The sequence below is a fragment of the Melozone crissalis genome, unplaced genomic scaffold (genome assembly GCF_028551555.1).
Source record: "Melozone crissalis strain CALT ecotype California unplaced genomic scaffold, PUWL_Pcris_2 ptg000037l_1, whole genome shotgun sequence".
NCBI classification, from domain to species: domain Eukaryota; kingdom Metazoa; phylum Chordata; class Aves; order Passeriformes; family Passerellidae; genus Melozone; species Melozone crissalis.
This window is the reverse complement of record NW_026535815.1, coordinates 1,094,674-1,107,194: the sequence shown is the minus strand read 5'-3', so window position 1 is coordinate 1,107,194 and position 12,521 is coordinate 1,094,674. Positions and strand designations below refer to the sequence as shown.

General features: G+C 46.0%; 1 long non-coding RNA gene across 1 annotated transcript; it reads right to left on the bottom strand.

Annotated features, from left to right (window-relative positions):
* Positions 1-2,162: 2,162 nt before the first annotated feature.
* LOC128941712 (uncharacterized) lies at positions 2,163-11,988 on the bottom strand. Its single transcript, XR_008483575.1, has 3 exons — positions 11,875-11,988; positions 11,417-11,534; positions 2,163-2,568 (listed from the first exon to the last, which is right to left on the bottom strand). It is a non-coding gene; the product is annotated as an uncharacterized LOC128941712 (long non-coding RNA).
* Between the last annotated feature and the right edge of the window lie 533 nt (positions 11,989-12,521).

Genomic DNA, 12,521 nt, shown 5'->3' with positions numbered 1-12,521 from the left:
TTGTATATCTCCATATTTAGAAATAAATAACAATAATATCTACATTCATGTTATTTAAAATAAAAACCCTGCCTCTAAGACAATAGGAATAAAAAAAACCCCAAGCCTTTGTTGCAAACAATATTTAAATAGATTTTATCCTTATATTCAATTTTTATATTCATATTTGTATTTATAATGTATATTAATGTATATTGCTTACTTATACATTTATCTTTATCAATGTCAAGTTATAAATAAATTTGTATTCTATAATACATCTGATGCGAGTAGTTATTTATGAATTTTTATATATTTTTATTCATATTTTTTATATTGATTAAACATTTCTGCGTCAGGATTTTTACTTCTGGAACACTTACCATATTCAAAATAAAACCCCTGCCTCTACTTAAATAAAAGCCAAAACATTCCCTTTCTTTTAAGCTATATTTACATATTTTTATATTTATATTCCCATTTATAATTTATATTGCCATATAATGTTATTTATATTCTACACTACAACTCTTCATATTACTTACACATATTTATATGTAAATTTATATTCATATTTTAGCAATTTCTCTTTATATATTTATTAAATATTTCTATCTTAAGATCCACATTTCTATATTACTTATATTATTTCAAATACAACTCCTGCCTCTAACCAAATGAAAACCAAGGACACCCCTTTATTGGAACCAGATTTAAAATGTAGGAAGTAATATTATTTTTCAAAATTATAATGATATTCATATGGACATTTTAATTTATTTTATTCATAGATATTATATATATTAGAGAGAATACCTTCTAATATAATAAGAGATCTGTATTTTCTGTATTATAGATTTCTTTTCCTTATATTTATTTAAATTAAATATTTATAGAGATTTGTATTTGTATATATATTTGTATATCTGAATTGATATTTTATTTCTATCATTTATTTAAAAACCCCAGCCTATAACCTAATAAAACCCCCCCATTTATTTTAACTCCATTTAAATATTTTCATATTAACTATCTATATTTATATATCTTTGTGTATATATATATATATATATATATATATATATATAATAGACTATCATTTATCTATATGATGTTACAATTATATACCAGGTATTACAGTTTTATGTATGTATCTGTTATCTATATTCATGTCTACCACTCTAATGTTATATTTATTTTTAAATGTATATTTATTTCTATTTTCATCTCTATATTAAACCATACAAGTTCATTGACCCCACGCACCAGAACCACAACAGTACCGTACCTTTGTCAGCACCGGCACGCAGCACACGCTCGTCCCATCGCAGCGCATCAAAACAAAACCCATTGCTATTACTAACGGAACAAACGTCCCACAACGTCATTGAACCCTAATAAAAACTCAAATAAACCTAACTGTCAATAAATTTTAAACCCCACTATAAAGTAGCCCAAAACCTCCGCACATTCTCATCATAAACTTCCTCCTAAACCAGTATCTCAAAAACCCCAAAAAACTCAAATACACCTTGAAAATGACACAACTGCTAATAAAAACAAACACCCAGTAAAAACTAAATCAAACCAACTCACGAGACTCAAAACTGTACAACTGACCCTAAACATTACTAAAAAAAGTCCCCAAAGCTCTACCTTTATGCTAATGCACAAATAATAACCTATCATCTAGAAAAGTTATTTGAAAAAAATTAAAAAAAATAATTAAAACCATGAAAATAAAAAACCTAAACTATTAAAATACTAAAAAATATCACTACCTAAATTAAAAACCGTATTGCCTATAAAAACCCACCATATAAATGCCCCTCTCCCAAAAAATAAAAAAAACTATCGAACCAGAAAGAAATCAGAACTTAGGAACACTAAAACCATAGCGTTCAAGACCTCACACCACATCCCTTATCATACACCAACTACAAACAACAGAAAACAATACAATGAATTCTTAAAAACCACCTTAAAACCACTACATTGAAAAACATTTCAAAAATTAAAAACTGCATTTAACAAAAGCCATCTCATAAATTCACACCCAAACCTCCAGCAGCCCAGCTGGCCCTACCAAAGGTCTATGTTTATACATACAGCAAACAAAACCAAAATCCCAGTAATACCCATCAGAAATCTATGAAACAATCCCATTGAAATTAATCCGGCCTCAAATACAAACCAACCCATCCAGAAAGTCAGCTTCACTCAAAAAACAATTTACACAGAGTTAATAATACCAAGAAATAAAACAACACACCATATACCACCAATGAATATAATAGTCAAGTAAAAAAAAAAACACTACATTTTTTTCTTTTTATTTCTTAAACTAACTTCTTTTATTAGCTAGAACAAAAGATTTTGCCAGGACTGTAACAACAACAACAACCTCTTTTTCTTCTTCTCCTTCTGAAATGTCCCTTCTCACTCCCAAATTCCTTTCAACTCCTGAGTTTACATCCAAGCAAAAAGCAAAATTCGTGCACTCGTGCGTTCGCTGCTCCCGTCAGATTCTCTCTTCCCCTCCACATCTTCTCACACTTTCAGTCTTCACGCTGTCCCGCCGTGATGAGTCTGACAGAAGAATTGGCACAAGTTAACAGGGCATTTCCCTCCCTCCCTCCCTCTGCTTTCCTCAGCGCATTTCAATCCATCCCAGGCCTGCAACGATGCACCCTCACCCCAAAGCTCACAGCAAGCGTGCAGCAGCTCAGGCTCACCTGGCTCCAGGGCTCTGTGCCTCGGATAGCTGAGGAAACTCCTGATGAGCCTCCGTTCCAATCAACTGGAATGCAAACTCACCTCCATCTCAGAGCCTCAGTGACCTCGGCCAGCCCCTTCCTCACTTCCCTGGGTCACAATGACTTCCAGGCACAAGGATGCCAAGCAGGTTCTTGTCTTGTCTCTTGAGTGCCAACAGGTCAAATATGTAGGCTTTGACATAACTAATTACCCTCTCTTTGAACTCTCCCAAGGACACTTTTAAAGAAAAGACACAAGATTGCTGCTACAGCCATGTGGGATCGGGAGGAAAGCAGCAAGGATCCCAGGCCAGCGGCGCGGCCGGGCAGCGTCACGTCCCTGCCGCCCTGTGACAGGGCGCACGGCTGCAGGGCCCCAGAGCCTGCAGGCCCTGGAGCTGCCACACGGATGGACCCGGTTCCCTCCCCGGGTGCCCAGAGGGAAACCTGAGGGCAGGTGTCCACCCCGAGGGTGCACCCAGAGCCCCGGGCACGGATGGAGTCACTGGCCGCTCTCTGGGGACGAGACCCTCCCTGCAGGTGACACTGCCTTGCCCTCTCCCTCCCTGTGGCACAGGCACCTCCAGGCTCCATGACCAGCCTCCTTCCGTCAGCATCCAGGTGTGGTGTCGGAGCCAGAGGGGTCGAGGCTTTCCAGAACCATAGCATCCTTTAGGCTGCAAAAGCCTGCTAAGGCCATCGAGCCCAGCTGCTGCCCCAGCACTGCCAAGCCCCCACCCAAATCAGGTCCCTAAACACCACATCTTGCCATGCTTCAAATGTCTCCAGCAATGGGGACTGCCCTGGGCAGCCCGCTCCTACGCCTGACCACCCTTTCAGTGAACAAATTGGTCCTCAAAGCCAATCTGAGCCTTCCCTGCTGCAACTTGAGGCCATTTCCTTTTGTCACGGCACTTCTTACCGGGGAGATCTCGGCACTTCAACCTTACCTGCTCCTTCCCTAGGAGCTCTCTGGCTTGCCTGCATGAGAGGAGAAACACTCCCAGCACAGGAACGGCAGCTCAGCAGGTCCCACACCGAGGCAGGGGAGCAGCTGTCCTCACCACAGCTCCCGTGTCAGCTCTCACAGATCGGCTCTGCTCTGCCTCCCGGGGGCAGATCTCTGCTCAGCGCTTCAGAATTGCCTGTTTGGAGGAGGGGGAAAAAACAGGTTAGCCAAGATTTTTATCCAGACTTATCTGATGTCTTTGCCTGCTTTGCCTCTTCCTGACTTCCTCCTGCTAAGAAAACAGCTGCCTTTGGACTTCTAGGGGCAACTGCCACGTAATGCTTGAAAAGGAACTACAGAAAAGTGCCTCATTTTTCAAGACTCAGCCAAGAAGACAGACAACTGCACCTTCTCCATCCCCACTGCCTGCAGAGCTGCCAGGCACCAGGCCAGCTCTGCTCCTGCTTCCAGTTGTTCCCAACTCTGCTGCAAGAACTGAAGGCTGCTTTGGCGTTCCATTGCTCCGCTTCTCCCCAGAAAAGATCTTCCAGTGCCGTTCTCCCTCCACGGGAAGGGCCCTTCTGTCTCACACGCTCGGTGACACGAGGCTGCGCCAAGCTGCAGCAGCCTCTGCTCCAGCTGGGAAGGGCTTTCTTCCTCCTCTGGCACCTGGCTGGCACAGGTTGCTCACACATGCTGGGGCTGCCCCATCCCTGGAAGTGTTCCAAGGCCCATTGGTGCTCTGGGATCAGGCTCAGAGCAACCTGGTCCATGGAACCGTGTCCCTGCCCACGGCAGCAGGCTTGGAACGAGGTGATCTTTAGAGCCCCTTCCAACCTGAATTATTCCATGATTCTATGAACTCAAAAAACTCGGGGAAGAAATCTGTAAAGTCACTAAATACATAAAAGCATATCCCCATCAGCATAATTTTGAATGAAAAGTATATCTACAAACAGGGAGAAATATTCTATGTATTTGCTCTTGCTACCTTTCAGGCGTAATTTTAGCTATCTCTTCCAGTTTTAAAATATTCTCTTTTGAAATAATAAGCAGTGTTCAAATTTTAGCATTTATACACTATTGCAGAAGCAAAAATTGCTGACAATCAGGCCGTGTCATTCTCTATGGAGCAGAGCCATCGTGACAGCATTCCTGGGACAGAAATTTTACAGGATGTCACTCCACAGAGAGCACCAAATTCCATATCAGTTGGCAGTTCTGCTCCTCCACATCAGAAAGCTAAACTAGGACAAGACAGCCTCGGGATTCACGAATGGCAAGGCAATAAGAGACACGCCTTAATAATATCATTACAATTTCCACAGATCTGCCACCTGATCTGCGACAGCACAGCACCCTGGCCCAGAGGAAGGTGAGCCTGCCCAGGACAGGGGTGGAACTAGGTCGTTTTCAAGATCTCTTCCACCCCAAACCATTCTGCGGTGTGATGACACAGGAGAGTTGTAAGGGAGAAGAAGGATGAATTCCTTTGGAAGGATCATTGTTTGCCTCTCTAGTAGCAGGCTTTGCTGGCAGGATTGTTTTGCTCTTGCACTGACCTTGGCTGAAGGTGCTTCACCCTGCAGAGAGCGGTGACAGCCTGCTGCACACGCTGTTCTTGGGCAGAGCGCACGGAGCCAGAGGGCAAAGAGCCCCCAGCAGGTCCGTGACAGGAGCGGATGCTCCTCCCCACCTTTGGAAATATCCATTAGGGATTTTTCCAGCAGATGGCAACAGCAGACCGGCGTGGACTGCAAGGGCAGACTCTGCGGGCTGCCTGAAACCTGGCTGGGCTCCACCCAAAGCACCTCTCGGGTCTGCTCCTCCCGCTCCTGGCATTGAGCCTGGCTGGCAGCCCGGGGCATGGTTACTGGAATACAGAATGAATCAGTGCTGCAGGAAACTGCACAACAAGCTCTGCGGCTCTTGCTGTGTGTGCAGGCCTTAAAACACACCTGGTGCATTTGGAACAGATGAAAATTATGGCTCCCCCTGAATAAACATGATTTCTCTCCTAGATATCATTTTGAAAAATAATACTTCAAGGGGTGATCAGAATGGGAGCGCAGACAAACACCAAGAATAAAAACTACAGCGTTTGATGCTTTATCAAAAGGTGTGCCTGCCCTACCGTGTCGGGAAGCTGGACTGCTGGACCCAACTTTGCAGCACATTCTTGTCATTGCTTCTGAGCCACCTTCACCAGCTGCTCTCGTGGCATTTGCCGTGCCATTTGCAAATTACAATACGAGCGAACCTGGAAGGCAAAACACAAGATAAATTTACAGCTGGACAGTCAAATCTTTTTCTCCAAAATGCAATCCATGTACAGCTTTCCCCTTAAGCTGAAGTACAGGCCAAATTCATAGAATCACTCGGGTGAGAGAAGCCCTTCAGGCAGTGAAAACGAGCATTTAGGTGTGGTATGAAGCTTGGGGAGCCCTGAAGAGGCCGTAAAAGTCGACTGATATTCTTTGGAAATTACAAATAAAAAATGGGAGGAATGAATTTACAATGAACCCAGTGCGGAAACGCCGCAAGGGACAGCTTGCAGGGGAGATGCCTGAAAGCCAAAGCTGTGCTTCAGTGGCATCTGAGGTGGCAATTTTGCAGAGTGCCTGTACACAAGTTTCTTTTCACTGCGAGCAGTGAGCAGCGGCTCAGAAGACCTGGCTGTAAAAAACACAGGTTATTGTCCCCAAGCACATGCCAGTGGTCTGGAAAAGGGTGACACTCGTTGACATGACTGTTGTGATTGCTCAAGGGGAGAGCTCCTCAGTCCTCCTCACTTCACTGATGCTCCCCATTGGGGCGCAGGTGAATGGCACCACTGGGCTGTGCTTCACCTCCCTGGGTATATTCTGTGCAGGGAACTGCAATGCCATTGCAACTTTTCTGCTCTCACGTCATTCTTCCAGAAAAAAAACCAGTACCTTGAAGGGGAAAGTGCCCTGTCCCTGTCCCACTTCCTTTGTCACTTGTGCTAACCCACAGCACACACTCCCTGCACATGTTATCTGAATGTTAACTCTGTTTACAAGTGCTGTGAATAAACCCCAATCCAAGTGAGAAAGTTCCTCTTTGCTCACATTTCAATACAAGGCTGGAACTATCACCTTGCAAAGAACTTTCCTCTACCACTGCTAGATGCAAAACCAAAAAGTAAACCTAGGAATGCCTGCCACACTCCAGCACACAAAGCTGCTGCTGCTGCTTTTAATGGCTTAGCCTGAGGGCTTTGCTGCTTTTCCTTTGCTCTGCTAATGGGAAGGACTGGGAGACCTCTTTGAACTAGCTACACACACCAAAGACCGAATAAACAAGTATTCTTCATCCCATTTCTCTTAAGAGTTTGTCCTGACAGATGCCTTCTCCCTCCTGAGGTGTGGATTATAGTTTGTGTTTCCCTTTTTTTTCCCCTTTAGCCCTGGAAGCATTTCACACCCTGCTGGGCAATGCCCAGAAGTAATCAGACTGACTGAACACGGGAAACGCAGACAAAAGAAAAGGCTGGAAGCTACTGTTCTTCTCCCAGCTGGCACCGCCAGCTCCTGAGGGCTCAGCCACGACAGCCCACGTTTGTGACAGTACCTGTACGCTCTGGGTGTGTGCAGCCCTTGCGTCGTGCGGCAGCCTGGAGCTGCAGGCTCAGATATCCACCGCGAGCTCCTGCATCTTCCAGGACAAAGCCAGCTCTCCCTGCTGCTCCCGTGTTGCGCTGCCTGTGGAGCAGGGAGGGAAGGAGAGGCACACAGGTTAGCACAGTGGCAGTGCACGAGCTGCCAGGCGTCACCCATCTGACCCGCACCAAAGAGGAAATCTTAATTTTCAGAACTTCCCATCATGCCACACAAGACACTGAAGCCGTCCAAATCTGGAAGGGATAGCCTGGCATGATGCCTCCCCCAGGTCATATCTTACATCAAGAGTTCTTTTTCTCCTGCACAAGGCTCTATATCCTACTTGGACAGATATACAAATATCTATAGAAACTACAGATATTCAATAAGCCATCTTAAATCATAACAGCCAGGCCTCTGTACGACCGTGCTTAACTCCTGCTCAGCTCACGCCATCTCCCCGTTCCTCAGGCATCAGAAACCACTGAAACTCCCGTGTTTTCCTGGGGGCTGCCTGCCTGCAGCTGCCCTCCTCTCACCAACGGGGCCACCTGCCAGGCTCCCCAGGGCGCAGGGCACAGCAGCCTCCAAGGGGAGCATTTGTCTGTTTGAGAGGTGATGGAAAGCCTGGGGAAAAAAAAAGCTCAGCGACACTGTGGCTCTGAAGGTGCAAGAACCATTACCCTGGAGACGTGCAGCTCACCTGGTTCATGCTGGGCAAGTTCTCTGCTCGCTTCACCTGAGCGTTCAGCTGGAGAGATCCATTTCCACGCGCTGGGCTGGCTCCATCTCCGTCCCTGCTGCGAGAAGGTGTTCAGGGGGATGCCGCTGCCCGCTCAGCAGACGCTTCACACACTCTGCCAGCAGCAGGGGCAGCCTTTGAGGCCACACCAGCCTGGCACAGAGTCACTGAGCCATTCTGACTGTGTTAACAGCACCACGGATGAACCCCCATACCCTCGGGCCTTCATTCTCCGGCACCCCGAGCCCCGCGGCTGCGCGGCAAAGAAGGAAAGCGGGCACCGGAAGAGAGGAGCGAGAGCAGGGCATGACAAAGGGCGGCGAGGGAGGGCGGGCTGTGCAGGAAAGCGGGACGGGAAGGGAAAGCCCGGGAGGGGGGTAGAGGGAGGGTGGACAGAGGAGGCAGAAACGGGGAAGAGAAAGGGAGTAGCGGGGAAGGGGCTGGACAGGAAGGAGCCGGGCTTGTGGGGGGAGAGGGAATGGGGGAAAGGGAGCGAGAGAAGGCGAATACGGGGAGAAGGAAGGAGGGCGAGAGAGAGGGACAGGCGGGGAAGCCTCACAGAGCCCCGGCTGCACCCTGAGCCCGGCCCGGCGCCTCGCCCTGCCCGGGAGGCTGCGCTCGGGGGAGCTCGGCTCGCTCCGGAGTCACTCGGCTCCAGTCGGCTCTTCGGCTAAACTCGGCTATTGTCGGCTAAACTCGGCTATTGTCGGCTAAACTCGCCTATTGTCGGCCGCATTCGGCTGCATTCGTCCCTCCGGCTCGCTTCGGCCCAACTCGGAGTCGCTCTCTGCGCGTTCGGCTGAGCTCGGCTCGGCTCGCCTCCCCGAGGGCGGGCAAGCGGCGCCGCCTCACGTTAAACTCGCCCGGCTCGGGGCTCTCCTGCTGCCGCGTCCCGCGGGCGGCCCGGCCTTCGTACCGACACGACCGGGAGCGCGGGGTGGCACAGGAGCTCATTGGGCTGTGCTAATTAGCACTCGCGCTAATTAGCGCGCACGAGAGCGGCGGGCTCGGTTCGGCCGAGCTCGGCTCCGTTCAGGCAGCCTCGCAAGCCTGGCCTCGGTTCGCTCGAGCCCGTCGCCTTGGTTCGGCTGAGCTCGTTCCATTCGGCTGAAGGCGGCGTCGTTCAGTCGTGTTCTTATAAATACCTTTCTTTATTGACTGTATATTTCTATATTTAGATTTCTACTTCTATGATTCCAAATAAAACCCCCGTCTCTAACCAAATAAACACAAAAAAAGCCTTCTTTTGAACGATATTGAAATATTTTTATACTTTTGTATAATTATATTCACATTTATATTTATAGTTTCTTTTGATGCATTATATTCATAATTATATATAATATATATAAAATTCTAGGAAAGTATCTAAGTTATTATTTATATTAGGTATCACATCTACTGCTAAAACTAATTTTTTCTTATAGGTTTAAATTTTATATATATCTGTATATATTTATATTTCTATACTTAGATTTCTCCCTTTATATTATTTGTAGTTATAATTTTTACAATCAAAACACTGCCTATTGACAAATGAAAAAACCCACTTTGTTTAACTATTTTAAAAAATATTTTCATGCTTAAATTGTCATATTTATATTTATAACTTGTTCAGTATTACATGAGAACCTGCTCCTGCACTCCAGTGGGGCTCCCGCTCCTGGGGACCTTGGGGTGCCCATACGGCATCAGAGCCCCGAGTCTTCATCCCCTTCTCCTCTATTTAGAAACTACACTGGAACTTTTTTCTGGAAACAAAGACGTTACCTAAATCCTCTCTCCGTGTCCCAGACAGATGGATATTTAGTTATTAGTTGGCTGGGCAGCAGTTTCTTAAATAGAATGATAAACAGGATGCGAACATTTTAGCTACAAGCAAATAGGCAAATCTGAACAAGGTACTGGTGGCCAACACCAACCACCAAAGTGATTTTGAAGCCATTTTTTAAACAATAAAATAATGATACCACAAAAATTAAGCAAAAAGCTAACTACTGGCTAAGAAAGAAGGAAAAATTAACTTTTGACAGCAACAACGTTCCAACCACACAGGCTTTTTCCTCATGTCATACCTTGTAACTACCTCTCTTGGCAATTCTCATCATGTATCCCAAAAGGAATAAATACCTCAGAGCGTCCTAAAGCAAAAAGTAGCACACGTGAGCCCCTCACACTCCTGGGAGGCCGGCACAGCGTGCACTGAGTCTGCAACAAATTCTGCTCACTGAGGGTCTGCAAAAAAAGGCTCAACTGATGAATTGAACTGATTTTAAAGAGAGGTTTTCTAAGTGCTGAAGCACAACAAAGAACAAGCAGAAACAATTCTTAAAAAAAACCTGCAAGTTTCGTTTAGCATATATGCGACTGATTTCCACCCTGTGGCTTCTCACTTGGATTCGTCTGCAGGTTCAGGAAGATGACAATGCACACTCTGCCTTCCCTGAGCCCCCCACAGCAGCGGAGCGCTGCTCCGTGCGCTCAGATCATCAGGAACTGGATTACACGTGCCCGGATGGACCGGAACTGCTCTGCTGCAGATTCAGGAGACGATGGCAGAGAGGGGCTGGCCGAGGCGTCGTCCCAGTTCCGTTCCTGTGTGACGAGGAGCGGTTTGTTCCCAGCAGCTGCAACAATCCCCAGCTCGCTTCCGTGGTGAGTGCCGATGGCACACAAATGGCAGCCCGAGGAAATCGTGTTCTGGGCTCTAAGTGGTTGGGACGGGGTCCGATTTTTTGTTTTGTATCTGTATGATGATTAGTACGACAGGGCCCTGACCGATGACGCGGCAGCACAGAATTAAAAACTGCTCGATAGGATTACATCGACTTCTAGGAAAAGACAAAAGCCTAGCACCCTTCTGAAATCTACTTTTAATCCAAAGCACACGGATTGTCACCATGCTGCACCTTCCAGCTTTTCAAAGCAGCTTACTTCTGAAGACCAGGAAACACTGATTTCTACAGAAACAACGGGCAACCCCCAGGCTAATCTAAGCACTACTGTTTAATAGGGGACCTGCCAGCGTGCCAGTCCAGCCTACAGTGTGCTTTATTTCAGTCTAACATCCCCACAAAATTCTTCTCACGTCTCCCAACTCTGAAATCTTATTTTCCCCTAAAGCTTCTCATCATTAGCAATTTCCAAGTAACATGCTTTTTTTACAGCATTCAAAAATGTCATGCTGGACTGTGCTAGAGAGTAATCTGCAAATATAAGCTGAGCAAAGTTTGAACTGACTTGTCCAGAGAAAAAACCTGCAACTGAACACCTACACCTGCCTAAAAAGAGCTAACAAGCCCCTGGCAGCTGCCAGCATCAAAGCACAGTGGATGTTTCTAATACAGGGTAAGGATAACAATATCACCTTTTGTTCTCTCCAGCTTGTTTTCCCTGCAGTCATATTTTGCTTCTTATGATTTTTCTAGTCTCTGTATCTTCTTGGACAGCACCGAGCCTGAAGACAAGGATACGAGAGTCTTTCCCTGCCGTACGGAGAGAACCAGGAAAACAGTTAAAAAAAGAACAGGGTAGTTTGAAATTCATACTTCCAACAAGAAGCAGCGCCTAACCAACAGAACAAAAGTAAACAAAGCACGGTACCTCACTGGGGATAGAAGACTTACAAACTCTCCAGAATTTACAATTCTAGCGACCATCCCCTTTAGGACAGCAGCCAAGTGTCCTATGGGGTGCTGCTACACCAAAGAACGATGGGAGAGGCTCCAAAGAGTGAAAAGAACAATATTTTGCAAAGACAAAAAATCTTGCAAAATAACAAAAATGCAATAGATATAAACTACAGGGCAAGAGTAAAAGTGTTACCTTTGGGATCTGGAACCATCCAGGTGAGCAACTGATAACTGGATCCTCAACAGAGTTTGAACCCTTCAGGACACAAAAGGGTTTTCCCCAGAAATTTCACAGATTGAGTTTTGATAGAAGTCACGGGTGCTGCAAAGAAAAAAAACGTGAACCATAAACGCCTACAGTAGATTTTTAAAATAAGTGCTTGGATAAAAGAATCTTACGGAACGTGAAGTAGTAAAAAAGTGAAACCAATATCAGACCTGCCTATTTTCTCACCATTGTACAAGAAAATCCTAAAAAGCAGTATAAATTCACTGCCTAAATCCGGTCATGGGATGTAACCAAGAACAATTTAGGCATTTGCTAATCTAGACAGAAACCTTTTCTGGATGCTAGTGTCAAATCACAAGTTTTGTCTTTCAGAAGCTCGAAAATGCTGGAAAACATTTTCCCTGGGGCTCGGGAGGGCAGGGGCGGAAAGGGGTGCGTTTGCACACCGCACCTGTGCCATCCGAAGCATACAGCCAGCCTGCTCCTTGCGCTGGGCATTCTCCTGGCCATCTCTGGGTTTACCGGTCAGCGCCGCTCCATCCGTTTTCATGGAACAAAGAGCCACGAGCACTAACGCGATATCGCAGCGCTCTCTGGTCGCAACGCCCAAC